The sequence below is a fragment of the Pocillopora damicornis genome, chromosome 3 (assembly GCF_964200805.1).
Source record: "Pocillopora damicornis chromosome 3, jaPocDami1.2, whole genome shotgun sequence".
Taxonomy (NCBI): Eukaryota; Metazoa; Cnidaria; class Anthozoa; order Scleractinia; family Pocilloporidae; genus Pocillopora; species Pocillopora damicornis.
The window spans coordinates 5716444-5732883 of record NC_142672.1 but is presented as its reverse complement, the minus strand read 5'-3'; the positions used below and the strand labels follow the sequence as shown (position 1 = coordinate 5732883).

At 37.4% G+C, this 16440-nt stretch overlaps 1 protein-coding gene and 1 pseudogene across 2 annotated transcripts in view; one reads left to right on the top strand and one right to left on the bottom strand.

Moving 5' to 3' along the window:
* LOC113677429 (putative tRNA N6-adenosine threonylcarbamoyltransferase) overlaps window positions 1-16440 on the bottom strand; it is a 272358-nt gene that overhangs the window by 203305 nt on the left and 52613 nt on the right. The gene's annotated exons all lie outside the window — the stretch shown is intronic.
* Window positions 2417-8371, top strand: LOC149047932 (microfibril-associated glycoprotein 4-like; annotated as a pseudogene). Its single transcript, XR_016184892.1, has 6 exons — window positions 2417-2470; window positions 3330-3492; window positions 5111-5367; window positions 5502-5622; window positions 7141-7524; window positions 7971-8371. The product of XR_016184892.1 is annotated as a microfibril-associated glycoprotein 4-like (transcript).

The following is a 16440-nucleotide window of genomic DNA, read 5'->3' as shown; positions in this document are numbered from 1 at the left end:
CATCTAATCATTTGCGGCTTTTTCATAGAATTTGACTTTCCGGCACTTTTTAAAAACCTTGTATTGGATTATCAAAAATATAAAAGATCAAAACCATGAACTGATGAATACCTACAATTGGAACGTATGATTAGGAAGAAAAACTAAAGTGCGTCCGTTCATCGCTTATTAAACATATTTTGTTTTGTAACCATGATTACAGCACTTAAAATAGTTTTATTAACGATGGCACGACACCACTTTTTTAGCCATTGATATTCTTTGGGGTATTTAAGACCCTCACTTTAATCTAATAGAAAAAGAAAGACCCCTTATACGATATTTTCGTGGTTTAAATATTTGGAACAATGACCGTATCCTTTGACGGCCGTTTGAAGATTTTTCCGACGGCCTTAACATTCTGCTTGTTTTTGAGATACAACTAATTAGTAAATAAACCCATTCGGGCGGCTGGGAAATCGGCTGATATTGTCCACGGCTGAGATATTGTCCAAAAATTTAAAAAAATATTTGGCCGAGAAGCAAAGCTTCGAGGGAAAATGTGACGTTTTTATGACAGTCTTTCAGCCAAGGACATTATCAGCCGAAATACCAGCAAGCCAGAAGGAGGTTTATCTCCTTTAAAACGTACCCTCCTGTTAATTCTCATATCACGCGAGACCGCTCGTAAAAAAACACGTACTTATCTGATGCGGATGCTCAGTTGCGACCAGCTTTTAAATATTTTACTAGACTCTACAAAAAGAGTGTTTTTTGTAAAGTAGCCAGTATATGGGCGCGAAAATTAATGGTTGATTATAACGTCCTAGGCTTGTTTCAAATTTCCCTCGAGACTTCGTCTCACTGTGTTTGGGTTCCTACAATTATTGATCTCATCTCATCATTTGTAGCTTTGTTTACAGGACTCTAATTGAGGTATTTCATTGAGTATTATACTTCTACAATGTTATTTAGAGAAAACCAGTCACCCATAGTTTACACAAAAGCAGTGATCTGATGACTACAAATAAGTAGAACAGCTGAACAGGAAGAAGGCCTGTGGCGTTTATGTTCACCACTCATTATATACCTAAACACAATATCAAGTACAACAAACATTTTGTCAGTCAGAAGGTAAGAAATATATTTGTAAGCTACTTTCCATTTCTTGCACGAGGGTCAACGTATTCACAGGAATTATGTCGAGCGACGATGAAAATGATGTTATTAATAAAGCTCTGTTGAGGGGCGTTCGAAATGGTAGCCTTAGAAACCCTTTATGGAAATCATTTGCATTGTCAACTCAGTTATCAGAACTAAGTTACCTTGTGGTCAATTACAACCTCTTTTAACAAGAGTACCCTACTGCAAATAAGGTTTTCGCGCACGAGGAGAAGTACAGTATCGTACAACGCTTACTTGTAACAGTATATCACATTCTCTGTAACACTGTATATTTTATCATTAAGCAGGCCTATGGCTTCCTGGGTGAAAAAAAAGAAACCTCAAAGTCGTCATGTACCCCTTGCATTTTATCGCCATTTTTTCCAAGTTTCTGGGCACTTTCCAGTAAGATCAGTTTTTTCAGCGGACAGATATTAAGTCGAAATGTTTAGTTTGTGGTGATATCGTTTATAATTTCGGCATGTACCAAGACCCGAAACAGGAAAACGAAACGTTCAAAACGAATCAAGTGAAACGACTGAAACGAAACGACCCAGAAAATGTAGATTTCACTTCAGATAATCTCTCGCATATAATGCTTTTAAATATTATGGCCGTCTCGCGAAACTTTATTTTTTCTCCACCACACGAGCAGCTGAAACTTAAATTTGACACTCATATGCAGTTTTCAGGACGAAACGCCAGCCAAATTGAATACCAAACCGTAAGGAGAGGAAGAAACAGATAACGGTTCCATTGACAACATCTATGTACGTGAGTTTTTTAGTGAGGAAAATGCGACACGTTGTGTAGTTCTAAAAATTCCGACATATTTTCATAAATTTTAACTTGAAAAACGTAGACCTGTCATAACCTGTCATAACCTGTCATAACACATATCACCAAGGAAAATAGGACCACGTTGTGTAATTCTAAAACTTCTTACATGTCTCGCTGAAAGTGTCTTGACCAAATAATTTGCAGCTTTGTTTAAGAGTTAGACTTGCGATATATGTATTTCGGAACATACTACTGGATTTTCATAGAAATATTTCAATGACTGTCATATCCAGTGGTACTAAGATGAGACTCCGCAGTCATTTAGATTAAAACGCAAAAGCTTTGACCTGATTATTAACAGCAATTAGAACAGCTGAACGGGAAGAAGGACTGTGGCGTATAAAACAGAGGTTTTGTTTTGTTACCATAGTTACAGAAGTTCAAACAGTTCTATAAATTGAAGAAAAGCACGACACCATAAAGTTTTCATTATTGATACCCTCAAGAACAAAACTAAGTACGGAAAAACACTTTTTTTGCTCAGAAGGTAAGAGATCTGTGAGCTACTTATCTACATTTCTAAGACCAAGCCTTTCTTGCTCAGACCAATTGCGTTGATTGCAGAATTGATTAAGAAAAATTTTGAGTAAATTTCTGTCAATTCAGCCACACGATATTCCACATTCTGTCACACCCTTCTGGTCAAAGTTGTTACAAATTTGAAAGTTTTTAGGTTGAAGTTCTCAAATATCATCCGAAAGTCATAGAATGCTTGCGACCTGTCTAACTAAGATAAAATCGGGTGATGTTTAATGCTAACTACCCTGTTCAACTACCATGAACAAAACGAGACATAAAAAACTTAGGCCTCTGTACTTTACATACATTCTATCGCATTGTTCAATTTAAAGTTGCTTCAAAGTTAATCTTCATGTTAATAATGTGCAATGCTGTTCTATCGTAGTGAAGAACATTTTGAGATAAAAAAGGATAAATTGTTAACATTTTGTATTTCAGAAGTGATCTGAAATCTTTGTCGGTAGCAAGTCTACAAAAATTTGTTTCTTGCTCTTAACTTGATTGCCGCAAGTCATCAGGATAAATTGTTCACATTTTGTATTTTCAGAGGTGATCTGACATCTCTGTCGGTAGCAAGTCTGCAAAAATTTGTTTCTTGCTCTTAACTTAACTGCCGCAAGCTCAAAGTTAAACAGGCTGAAAATAGTCATATTGATAAACTCCTGTCACCTCCGATAAGGGTGATGTGCTCCATTTCGTTCTTCTTCGAAGCTTTATAAAATATTAGGTCTTATAAGAATAAGATGAAATTTACAAGATAGAGTAAGAATTTAAAAATACTCCAGTGCAGACAGCTGCCTAACATTTGTCAACATTCAAATTTACAGGAAAACAGGAAGGTTATATTTTGGGACGCTCACTATTATACCGATTACCTTGAATTTAATTATTTGTTTATAGCGATGCAGTTCAAGTTTTCTCTTCAACCGATCATTAGTATTCTCTATATCTGCCTTGGAATTATTCTCCCACCATGCTTCTGTTGCACCGGTGAGTATAAATCCCTTTTTAAATTTTTGCGTTTCCTCTTTCTGGTGTCGCTTCCTCAAAACAATCACACGAACTACATACGCTATCTGCTGATCAAAGTAAACAACCTTAAAGCAGACAATCCGCTTTATCTAACTCAAAATGTCTTCTATTTAACAAATAGAGAAGCCTTGACTGTGCCCTGTTCTGTTGTAAAGCACGCACGAGACGGTTCGAGCACGAAAGAAGTGTAGGGAGAAATACGAGACGTAGTACAATAAGTCAATCAGAATCGTTATAACAGTTCAAATATCTGATTGGCTGTACAAGACTAAAGCTGTCAGAAATGTCAAACCATCAAAGTTCACATTCTGCAATTGTTTACAAACTTAAATAGTTTGGCAGGTCAAATCTCACACTTTTGCCAGAATTTTATTAGTCTCTAAGTGGAATTGAAATGTTCCGTGAAATCCGGCCGAATTGTGGCTCACAAAAACACGCACGTTTTTTCACATGATAAATAGTAAACAAACTGCTCAAGGCGAATTTCATGAATGAACGAGAGACGAATTCACCGGAACTGGAAGATTGCTCGAGATGATCGACTGAGCCGCAAAACTCGGTTGCAGTGACTGATGTGGCCTTCACCACTCAACACATCGGAAAGGACGTCAGAGCAAGCTCACCGTTAACGCGAAGGGCGGTCGATGTAATTTCTGAGGCTTGCTTCACTGGCGATCTCCGAGCTAGCCACGTTAGCGCAGTCGCTCGCTCGCAGTCGCTCTGACACCGTCATGATTAGTATGAATTATAACAATTATGCCACTTTGGCTTTATTTTTTATCATTCCTGTTTTGTTCTGTTTTGCTTTTGAACTCGAACTTTATATACTATACGAGTGTTAGCTGTGTTTGATTTTTATTACTATTCGCTTGCAATCTAACTAAGCGTGAAAACCTTCACAACTCGGACTGTTCATTTCGTTTTCACTTTGAGGATTTTCGTCTCTGCTCACGTTATAATAACGTCAATTACGGCGCCTAACATGTTTATAAACCTTTGTTTGGATGTTCTGTTGCTACATGCCGGCTCACTTGTTTCGAAATATCACTTTCAATTAAAAAAAAAAAGGCTAAAGAAAAGTCCTGGAAAAGATCGGACATAATCCAATTTGGCAGATGGTGCGACAGCTTAAGCTCAGCTCTATGCTCTATACTCTCATAGAGCACGCTCTTTTAACCAATGACAGCGCGCGTTATAACCGAACTTTATTTTAATATGGAATAGAGATTCAAAAAAAGTAAAATTTTTAAAAAAGGCTCAAAATGATGAATTAAAACAAACGATTCACTGATATGGTGGTGCGTTGATGAACGCTATGAAAATATTCTTGATGTTTTTTTAATATTTTCTTTCCGTTTATTAATTCATAATCAAAAATTAATTTTTGGTAATGAAAGCCTCCCATTTACGTTGAATTTTCAAGAGATGAGAATCACCTTTAGGGAAAACTCGTCAGGGTTCTCATGCTGTACAGTTTTGAAATAAAGTTGTTTAATGTGCCTTTTTCATCGATGAAAATAAGAAATTATCTGGAGTGAGTGGAAACTAAATGATGTATTTATTTTGCCTACCACAGACGACGACAGTCGACACATCATATTCAAAGACCCAATACCGAACATGGCCATGAAAAATCACGTGATCAAAAGTGTAGAGGTGCCAAACGAGGGGAGCTGCAGAGTAATGTGTTATATGGAGCCTAATTGTGTGTCCATCAATGTTGGACCTGTTACAGGAGGAAGCCAAAAATGCGATTTGAATAACGCCACGGAGGAAAAGCATGCTTCATTTCTTCTCGTGAACAATCCAGGCTACGCTTATCTTGCAATCGAGGTAACATTTCACATTCTTACGAAACTGAGATGGTTGAAGAGATTGTTTAATTTTCTTAGGCTAAAGTGATCTTATTCTTGACATAAGGAAGATTAGTTCCAAAGTCAAAAGTTAATTTTGTTTTTTTTTAACAGAATCTATGCAGCAGCAGCCCATGCTTAAACAGTGGCACCTGTCAGGCTGGATTCACCTATAAAGGTTTTCGTTGTGTCTGTTGGGAAAGATTCACTGGAGAAACCTGCCAAATCAGTGAAGGTGAAATGAGAGGATTGTGTGGGCAAGTCTCTCGTTTAGTGCGAGAGGAGTTACTCACTTCAGTCCCAAACTTGACTTCAACAACAAAATAGTAACCACTGAAGTAAAGCTAATCAAAGTGGTCTGTGAGCAAACTCGTAAATTGACAGATGACTTACATGATTTTTGGATTATGTTTAATTTTATCTGGTTTAGGAAATTTTGTGGCTGATTGTCATATTTAGAGTACGAGCAGTAGTTCAGTGTTCGCTAATGTAGCAAAGAAACAAAGGTAACGTTTGGATAAGAAGGCATTACAACTGAAATGATCATGCCATTACATTTGACAAGGGTGAATGATGTCATGTGTTTTAAATATATATCATTTTTGTTTCTGGTTCAAAAGAAAAGGTTGGAAGTAAATGTAGGTGAAAAGTGAAATTTATTGTCTATCATTGTAAATATTGGAAAATCAAGGCAATACTGCCTTAATGAAAACATGAGTGATTCCCTCTTTATCAAATGAGACATACAGGAACGAGTTTTGAGTGATATAACTAAGCCCAGACTGCTACCGTCATTTTGGATTTCAGCCTGGGTAGATTTTGGTCACGTGCTAGGCAACGTATAATCGAAAACAAGATAGAATTTCATTTCAGGCCTATTTATCAATTTTGTGGTGTATAACTTTATATTTGTTTTGAATCTTCAAATTGTCTTGAAACTTAAAAGAAAATCGTTCTTTAAAAATTCGCTGAAAATCGGTAGCTAAAATTGTTTGTTTAGGTGTTATTTGAGTTTCGTGTTAACCTGTAATTTCGTCAGTCGCCGGCACCTTTTGTTGCTTCACACAGAAAAAACACGCGATACGTAATGTAATGATCGATTTTGTCCCCAATCTCACGCCATAACAGAAAAAGCTTTTGAACACCTGTAAACTCCGCTTCGGAGTAAGTGATATTTTTAATGAATCTTCGGATTGTTTTCAAGTTCAAGGATTGTAAATTACAATTTTATGAAAAACGAAGGTTGTTCAGTGTGAATCCTGGCACGCGTGCCAGTCGCTGGCGCCGCTTGTTGAAACTTAAACGAAAAAAAAAAAAACTCTTTTAAGATTATCATTGGATTCTTTTTCACCCCACCACTATTCTTAGGAACAAAGGTAGCTATTTCGTTTGTTCATTACTCGCCAAATACTCTCAAATGCACTCAAAAGCCTAAAATTGTAAAAAAAGTTTACAGGAATCGACCAATCGAGCGAGCGAACGAGCGAGTGCCATTCTCCACATCATATCAACAACTCGCTCTTGCGCATGCATGCAATTCACGAGTTAAAAAGGAAAAGCCTATTACTGTAACTTTACATGAATATAGCTGGTAGATATTAAGGAAAAGGAAATGGTACTAGTTAATGTTCAGAATTACGTTTTATCAGCCAGAGCAGTTGTCAGGAAGCCAACAAAAACCAGTCAACATCCAAACCATTTAAAGTGGCGTTTTGTTTTATTTTATTTTTTGTTTGTTTTTACTGATTTTCAGTCAAAAGAAACTGCTCAGAAATCTACAAGTCCGCAGGTAAACCAACTGACGGTGTGTTCACCATTAAACCTGATAATTTGCCTGCCTTTGATGTATTCTGTGACCAAACAACAGCCGGTGGCGGTTGGACAGTGTTCCAGAAAAGACTGAACGGCTCGATGAATTTCTACCGCATTTGGAACGACTACAAACATGGCTTTGGTGACCTGAAAAGTGAGTTTTGGTTGGGACTGGACAAGATTCACCGGCTGACCTCAGATAATAACAGCATGCTGCGTGTGGACTTAGAGGACTTTGAAGGGAACACAGCTTATGCCGAGTATAACTTGTTTGGTGTTATGAGTGAGAAACACAAGTACAAGCTGATCCTTGGTTCTTATTCAGGTAGAACTGTCATTTCGTCGCTTCTATTCTAGTCATTCTAAGAGGGGGAGGGGGAAGAAGAGTGCTGAGTGATGTAAATATGCTTAACATATTTTACACTGATGGCTTCGGAAGACAAAAAAAGTAATCTCATCGATATGCAATCCTGAACAGTGAATACCAGACATTGATTAGTCCAAATGTATTCGCCGGTGGATCATGCGCAGTTAACCTGACGAACTAATCCAACTATGATGAGTGTCTCGGTAAACATATTTATTGGCATTATCATATTGAATGATTAATCTCAAGAATCTTTGACATAAATCATAGATATTAATAAAATACTTTTACTCCATTTCATCATGGTTAAATTATACTTATCTGATATTTCAAGATTTCTTTTGAATTACGAACGGCTAATAGTTGGTCAAACGTAACACTCATACTGCGGCTCATTTTGTCAGGAAATTCTGGTGACTCTCTTGCTATAATCATCGCGGTATGCCGTTCACCACTAGAGATCAAGATAATGACAATAGGGGAGGTCACAACTGCGCCATTATGTACAAAGGAGCCTGGTGGTACAAGAGGTGTCACTCCTCAAATCTTAATGGTTTATATCTTCGTGGCAATCACTCCTCCTATGCTAATGGAGTGAACTGGAAAGAATGGAAAGGACATCATTACTCCCTCAAGAGAACCGAAATGAAAATAAGACCAGTGGATTTCTGAACCGTCATATTTATGGCACAACAATGATACAGTACCAACTTAACCAAAAAAACGAGTGTCTCGATCAAGTCTATTCAGCATATAATAGTCACTCTTAAATTGGAGCTTAGCGAAATGTTGTTCAGGTTTTTCTTGCTTCTTTGTGTGTGTTTTTCAAAATAGGAATAGTTGATTCTGTAGAATGGGCCAGTTAACCGATAGTAATAATCATCATAATAGCAATAATAACTTAATCTATATAGCAGTAGATGCAAAAAGCTCCTGATCATAGTTGTAAATTGACAGTTCATCATCAGTAGCTGTGGAAAAATGCGTCTTTAATTTGTTCTCAAAAAACAGAAACTAATGGACTCAATTTAAGGTTTATGGGTGAGACATTCTATAGCTTGGGGGCAGCGGCTGAAAAGACCCTGTCTTCATAAAATTTTAGGCGGGTCTGAGGTATTCACAAGAGTTATCCTCGAATCTAAATGGCTTGTATCATCATAGCCACCAGGCTTCCTACGCTCCTTCTATCTCGGTTCTACAAGTTTTGATTCTTTACAATTTTGACTCGTATTTTCAGTTGACGGGACGCAAAGCTATCACACAGCCTTCGTTTTTTTAAAGTCAAGATCAGAAGAATAAACCCAGTCGCTAATTCAGTTCTAGTTCCCTTTGATTTCTATAACGAAACTCCAAACAATTACCCAATAATTTGAATCTAAAGAACGCTATCAGAAAAACAAATATTTCAAGCTCTAGTGTACACTGGAATGCAGTAATGTAATGTCGATGATTCTAAAATGCTTCATATGTTGCTTTTATTTCAATTTTCTTAGCTTTTGTCAAAGTAAATACCGTGCACTGCTATTGATAAACATATTGCAATTTTAATCATAAGAACACATTGTCACGCACAAGGTCCATTTTGTAGATATGGCTCATCAGGTGATTATGTTACAAAGTGAGTTTGTAGAAATAACAAATGTAAGGATGAGTAGGTGAAATATGTTTTGTTTTATTCTAGCCTCGGAGCCACTTTAGAATTTTGATGTATCGAAAGTGGCCTATTGGATCGATTGTGATCTTTGCAGGCTGAAAGAGGACTCCTTACAGCTTTAGTTACTTATAAATGATTAAAATCTATGATACATAAAAGTTTTCGGTTTTTCACAATTTCAATGCGATGGGGAACGAAATCAAGAAACGTAGACCTTTCTTTCAGCTCGTTCTGCGGCTATGGCGTCCAATTCGTGTAAAGTTTTAAATTTAGACGTGAGTTTGTCTACATCGTTAGGTGCGCGTCCCATGTACCGAGGAATCTGCAGGTAGGTTTCCACCTTCCACGCTCTGAAATTCATGTCTCTGGTGAAAGCAAGAAATTTGTTGGCAGGCTCAAACGATTCACCTTCGTTTCACCCTTTACATCCTAACATCAGGATGCATATTCTCCATACTGCGCTCTATACATTTTCTCAGCTGATGACAGGGAGGATTTGTTTAACGATCAAGAGCTTCTTCAGTTGTTGGTCATTTCTTTTTTTCTCATGACCTTAATGTTTGATTCAGGGGTAACAATGTAAGGAGAAATTAAGTGGTAGTCATTCTTAAGGGTCAGCACGGATTCAATGAAAGCCGATTACCGGCGGTGTCTCTCAGGATATAAGACCTCTTACCGCCGTCTGTTTAGCCTACGAGCTGGCTCTTGTGTTTGGGTTTGTATAAAATAGGATGCCAGTCGTAAAACGTATGGTCAGACGTGATGTAGGAGTATCATTCGATAATTGAAAGTATAATAACCGGAAGTAGAGTTGTAACAGAGAACCGGAAGTCAGAACACTTTAAGGACAGGTAAGGTTGAAATGTCGTTCGAACTGGCGGGCTCCCCACGCAATAAAACTCGTTCTGAGAAAACAGAACGACAAGAAATCTTATCTCAGGCGATGGCACTGAGAAGAACTTCTCACTTATTTGGAAAACAGAATCACCCTATTCTGACGTCGAAGAAGTACGATTCAAAGATGGTCCCTACCTTTGACCATAGACTACTGTGCTTTATGTGGCCTCCCCTAGATCTGCCCCCGTGTTATTTTATGTATATTTTTGGGTCATATCGGTCCTTCGTTTCGGTCGCTAGGTTCGTTTTGTTTCGATCGTTTTGCCTTGGTTATTTCGGTAGTTTCGCACGTTTCGTTTCGTTTTGCTGACTCATTTCTTCATCCTAGTTGCCTGAGAGAAAGCCAACAGCTAAAAAAGCAAAAGATTTTAGGCAAACACGATCTTCAGCTAGAAATATTTATGTTTTCTATTGTCAATTCTACTGCGTTTGTGTTCCAACAATTATCATTCACATCTAATCATTTGCGGCTTTTTCATAGAATTTGACTTTCCGGCACTTTTCAAAAACCTTGTACTGGATTATCAAAAATATAAAAGACCAAAACCATGAACTGATGAATACCTACAATTGGAACGTATGATTAGGAAGAAAAACTAAAGCGCGTCCGTTCATCGCTTATTAAACATATTTTGTTTTGTAACCATGATTACAGCACTTAAAATAGTTTTATTAACGATGGCACGACACCACTTTTTTAGCGATTGATATTCTCTGGGGTATTTAAGACCCTCACTTTAATCTAATAGAAAAAGAAAGACCCCTTATATGGTATTTTCGGGGTTTAAATATTTGGGACAATGTCCGTATCCTTTGACGGCCGTTTGAAGATTTTTCCGACGGCCTTAACATTCTGCTTGTTTTTGAGATACAACTAATAAGTAAATAAACCCATTCGGGCGGCTGGTAAATCGGCTGATAATGTCCACGGCTGAGATATTGTCCAAAAATTTTAAAAAATATTTGGCCGAGTAGCAAAGCTTCGAGGGAAAATGTGACGTTTTTATGACAGTCTTTCAGCCAAGGACATTATCAGCCGAAATACTAGCAAGCCAGAAAGAGGTTTATCTATTTTAAAACGTACCCTCCTGTTAATTCTCATATCACCCGAGACCGCTCGTGAAAAACAAGTGCTTATCTGATGCGGATGCGCAGTTGCGACCAGCTTTTTAATATTTTACTAGACTCTACAAAAAGAGTGTTTTTTGTAAAGTAGCCAGTATATGGGCGCGAAAATTAATGGTTGATTATAACGTCCTAGGCTTGTTTCAAATTTCCCTCGAGACTTTGTCTCACTGTGTTTGGGTTCCTACAATTATTGATCTCATCTCATCATTTGTAGCTTTGTTTGCAGGACTCTTATTGAGGTATTTCATTGAGTATTATACTTCTACAATGTTATTTAGAGAAAACCAGTCACCCACAGTTAACACAAAAGCAGTGATCTGATGACTACAAATAAGTAGAACAGCTGAAAAGGAAGAAGGCCTGTGGCGTTTATGTTCACCACTCATAACATACCCAAACACAATATCAAGTACAACAAACATTTTGTCAGTCAGAGGGTAAGAAATATATTTGTAAGCTACTTTCCATTTTTTGCACGAGGGTCAACGTATTCACAGGAATTATGTCGAGCGACGATGAAAATGATGTTATTAATAAAGCTCTGTTGAGGGGCGTTCGAAATGGTAGCCTTAAGGCCTATTTACACGGCACGACTTTGTCGCATGCGACAAGCTTACGACAGGTCTACGACATGACTTAAGAGTCGTAAGCGAGTTGTAGGTTTGATTTACACGAAACAATTCGTGTCGTAAGCCTGTCGTAAGCTTGTCGCATGCGACAAAGTCGTACCGTGTAAATAGGCCCTTAGAAACCCTTTATGGAGATCATTTGCATTGTCAACTCAGTTATTAGAACTAAGTTACCTTGTGGTCAATAACAACCTCTTTTAACAAGAGTACCCTACTGCAAATAAGGTTTTCGCGCACGATGAGAAGTACAGTACCGTACAACGTTTACTTGTAACAGTATATCACATTCTCTGTAACACTGTATATTTTATCATTAAGCAGGCCTATGGCTTCCTGGGTGAAAAAAAAGAAACCTCAAAGTCGTCATGTACCCCTTGCATTTTATCGCCATTTTTTCCAAGTTTCTGGGCACTTTCTAGTAAAATCAGTTTTTTCAGCGGACAGATATTAAGTCGAAATGTTTAGTTTGTGGTGATATCGTTTATAATTTCGGCATGTACCAAGACCCGAAACAGCAAAACGAAACGACCAAAACGAATCAAGTGAAACGACCCAGAAAATGTAGATTTCACTTCAGATAATCTTTCGCATATAATGCTTTTAAATATTATGGCCGTCTCACGAGACTTTATTTTTTCTCCACCACACGAGCAGCTGAAACTTAAATTTGACACTCATATGCCGTTTTCAGGACGAAACGCCAGCCAAATTGAATACCAAAGCGTAAGGAGAGGAAGAAACAGATAACGGTTCCATTGACAACATCTATGTAGGTGTTTTTTTTAGTGAGGAAAATGTGACACGTTGTGTAGTTCTAAAAAATTCCGACATATTTTCATAAATTTTTAACTTGAAAAACGTAAACCTGTCATGACCTGTCATAACACATATCACCAAGGAAAATAGGACCACGTTGTGTAATTCTAAAACTTCTTACATGTCCCGCTGATAGTGTTTTAACTAAGAAGTTTGCAGCTTTGTTTAAGAGTTAGACTTGCGATATATGTATTTCGGAACATACTACTAGATTTTCATAGAAATGTTTCATTGACTGTCATATCCAGTGGTACTAAGATGAGACTCCGCAGTCATTTAGATTAAAACGCAAAAGCTTTGACCTGATAATTAACAGAAATTAGAACAGCTGAACAGGAAGAAGGACTGTGACGTATAAAACAGCGGTTTTGTTTTGTAACCATAGTTACAGAAGTTCAAACAGTTCTATAAATTGAAGAAAAGCACGACACCATAAAGTTTTCATTATTGATACCCTCAAGAAAAAAACCAAGTACGAAAAACACTTTTTCGCTCAGAAGGTAAGAGATCTGTGGGTTAGTTATCTATATTTCTTTGACCAAGCCTTTCTTGCTCAGACCAATTGCGTTGATTGCAGAAATGATCCAGAAAAATTTTGAGTAAATTTCTGTCAATTCAGCCACACGATATTTCACATTCTGTCACACCCTTCTGGTCAAAGTTGTTACAAATTTGTAAGTTTTTAGGTTGAAGTTCTCAAATATTATCCGAAAGTCATAGAATGCGTGCGACCTGTCTAAGATAATGATGTTTGGGTGATGTTTAATGCTAACTACCCTGTTCAACTACCATGAGCAAAACGAAACATTAAAAACTTAGGCCTTTGTACTTTACATACATTTATTGCATTGTTCAATTTAAAGTTGCTACAAAATTTATCTTCATGTTAATAATGTGCAATGCTGTTCTATCGTAGTGAAGAACATTTTGAGATAAAAAAGGATAAATTGTTAACATTTTGTATTTCAGAAGTGATCTGACATCTTTGCCGGCAGCAAGTCAAATCAAAAATTTGTTTCTTGCTCTTAATTTGATTGCCGCAAGTTACAAGGATAAATTGTTAACATTTTGTATTTCAGAAGTGATCTGACATCTTTGTCGGTGGCAAGTCTGCAAAAATTCATTTCTTGCTCTTAACTTAACTGCCGCAAGCTCAAAGTTAAACAGGCTGAAAATAAACATATTGATAAACTCCTTTCACCTCCGATAAGGGTGATGTTCTCTATTTCGTTCTTCTTCGAAGCTTTATAAAATATTAGGACTTATCAGAATAAGATGAAATTTACAAGATAGAGTAAGAATTTAAAAATACTCCAGTGCAGACAACTGCCTAACATTTGTCAACATTCAAATTTATAGGAAAACAGGAAGTTTTATATTTTGGAACGCTCATGCACTATCATACTGATTATCTTGAATTTACAGTTATTTATTTATAGCGATGCAGTTCAAGTTTTCTCTTCAAGCGATCATTAGTATTCTCTATATCTTCCTTGGAATTATTCTCCCACCATGCTTCTGCTGCACTGGTGAGTAGAAATCCCTTTTTAAATTTTTGCGTTTCCTCTTTCTGGTGTCGTTTCCTCAAAACAATTACACGAACTACATACGCTACCTGCTGATCAAAGTAAATAACCTTAAAGCAGACAATCCGCTTTATCTGACTCAAAATGTCTTCTATTTAAGAAATAGAGAAGCCTTGACTGTGCCCTGTTCTGTTGTAAAGCACACACGAAGCGGTTCGAGCACGAAAGAGATGTGTTGGGAGAAACACGAGACGTAGTAGTACAAGCCAATCAGAATCGTTGTTATAACAGTTCAAATATCTGATTGGCTGTACAAGACTAAAGCTGTCAGAAATGTCAAACCATCAAAGTTCACATTCTGCAATTGTTTACAAACTTAAATAGTTTGGCAGGTCGAATCTCACACTTTTGCCAGAAGTTTTTTAGTCTCTAGGTGGAGGTGAAATGTTCCGTGAAATCCGGCTGAATTGTGGCTCACAAAAACACGCACGTTTTTTCACATGATAAATAGTAAACAAACTGCTCAAGGCGAATTTTATGAATGAACGAGAGACGAATTCACCGGAACTGGAAGATTGCTCGAGATGATCGACTGAGCCGCAAAACTCGGTTGCAGTGACTGATGTGGCCTTCACCACTCAACATATCGGAAAGGACGTCAGAGCAAGCTCACTGTTAACGCGAAGGGCGGTCGATGTAATTTCTGAGGCTTGCTTCACTGGCGATCTCCGAGCTAGCCACGTTAGCGCAGTCGCTCGCTCGCAGTCGCTCTGACACCGTCATGATTAGTATGAATTATAACAGTTATGCCACTTTGGCTACATTTTTTATCATTCCTGTTTTGTTCTGGTTTGCTTTTAAACTCGAACTTTATATACTATACGAGTGTTAGCTGTGTTTGATTTTTATTACTATTCGCTTGCAATCTAACTAAGTGTGAAAACCTTCAAAACTCGGACTGTTCATTTCGTTTTCACTTTAAGAATTTTCGTCTCTGCTCACGTTATAATAACGTCAATTACGGCGCCTAACATGTTTATAAACCTTTGTTTGGTTGTTCTGTTGCTACATGCAGGCTCGCTTGTTTCGAAATATCACTTTCAATTAACAAAAAAAAGGTTAAAGAAAAGTCCTGGAAAAGGTCGGACATTGTCCAATTTGGCAGATGGTGCGACAGCTTAAGCTCAGCTCTATGCTCTATACTCTCATAGAGCACACTCTTTTAACCAATGACAGCGCGCGTTATATCCAAACTTTATTTTAATATGGAATAGAGATACAAAAAAAGTAAAGTTTTTAAAAAAGGATCAAATGATGAATTAAAACAAACAATTCACAAATATAGTAGTGCATTAATGAACGCTATCAAATTATTCTTCATATTTTTTTAACATTTTATTTCCGCTCATGAATTCACAATCAAAGATTAATTAAGATTAAGATTAATTAAGCCTCCCAGTTACGTTGAATTTTCAAGAGATGAGAATCACTTTTAGGGAAAATTCGTCAGGAAATGTAGTTGTTTAATGTGCCTTTTTCATCGATGAAAATAAGAAATTATCTGGAGTGAGTGGAAACTAAATGATGTATTTGTTTTGCCTACCACAGACGACAATAGGCGACACATCAAATTCAAGGACCCAATACCGAACACGGCCATGAAAAATCACGCGATCAAAATTTCAGAGGTGCCAAACGAAGGGAGGTGCAAAATAATGTGTTTGATGGAGCCTAATTGTGTGTCCATCAATGTTGGACCTGTTGTAGGAGGAAACCAAAAATGCGAGTTGAATAACGCCACGGAGGAAAACCATGCTCCATTTCTTCTCGTGAACAATCTGAGTTACACATATCTTGCAATCGAGCTAACATTTCACATTCTTACGAATTTTAGGTGGCAGAAGAGATTGTTTCATTTTATTAGGCTAAAGTGATCTTATTCTTGACATAAGGAAGGTCTGCAAAAAAGCTTTCTTTGTTTTGTCAACAGAATCCATGCAGCATTAGCCCATGCTTAAACAATGGCATCTGTCAAGCTGGATTCACCTATAAAGGTTTTCGTTGTGTCTGTCGGGAAAGATTCACTGGAGAAACCTGCCAAGCCAGTGAAGGTGAAATGAGTGGATTGTGTGGGCCACTCTCGCGTGTAGTACGCGAGGAGTTACTCACTCAAGTCCTAAAATTGACTTCAAGAACAAAGTATTAACCATTGAAGTAAAGCTAA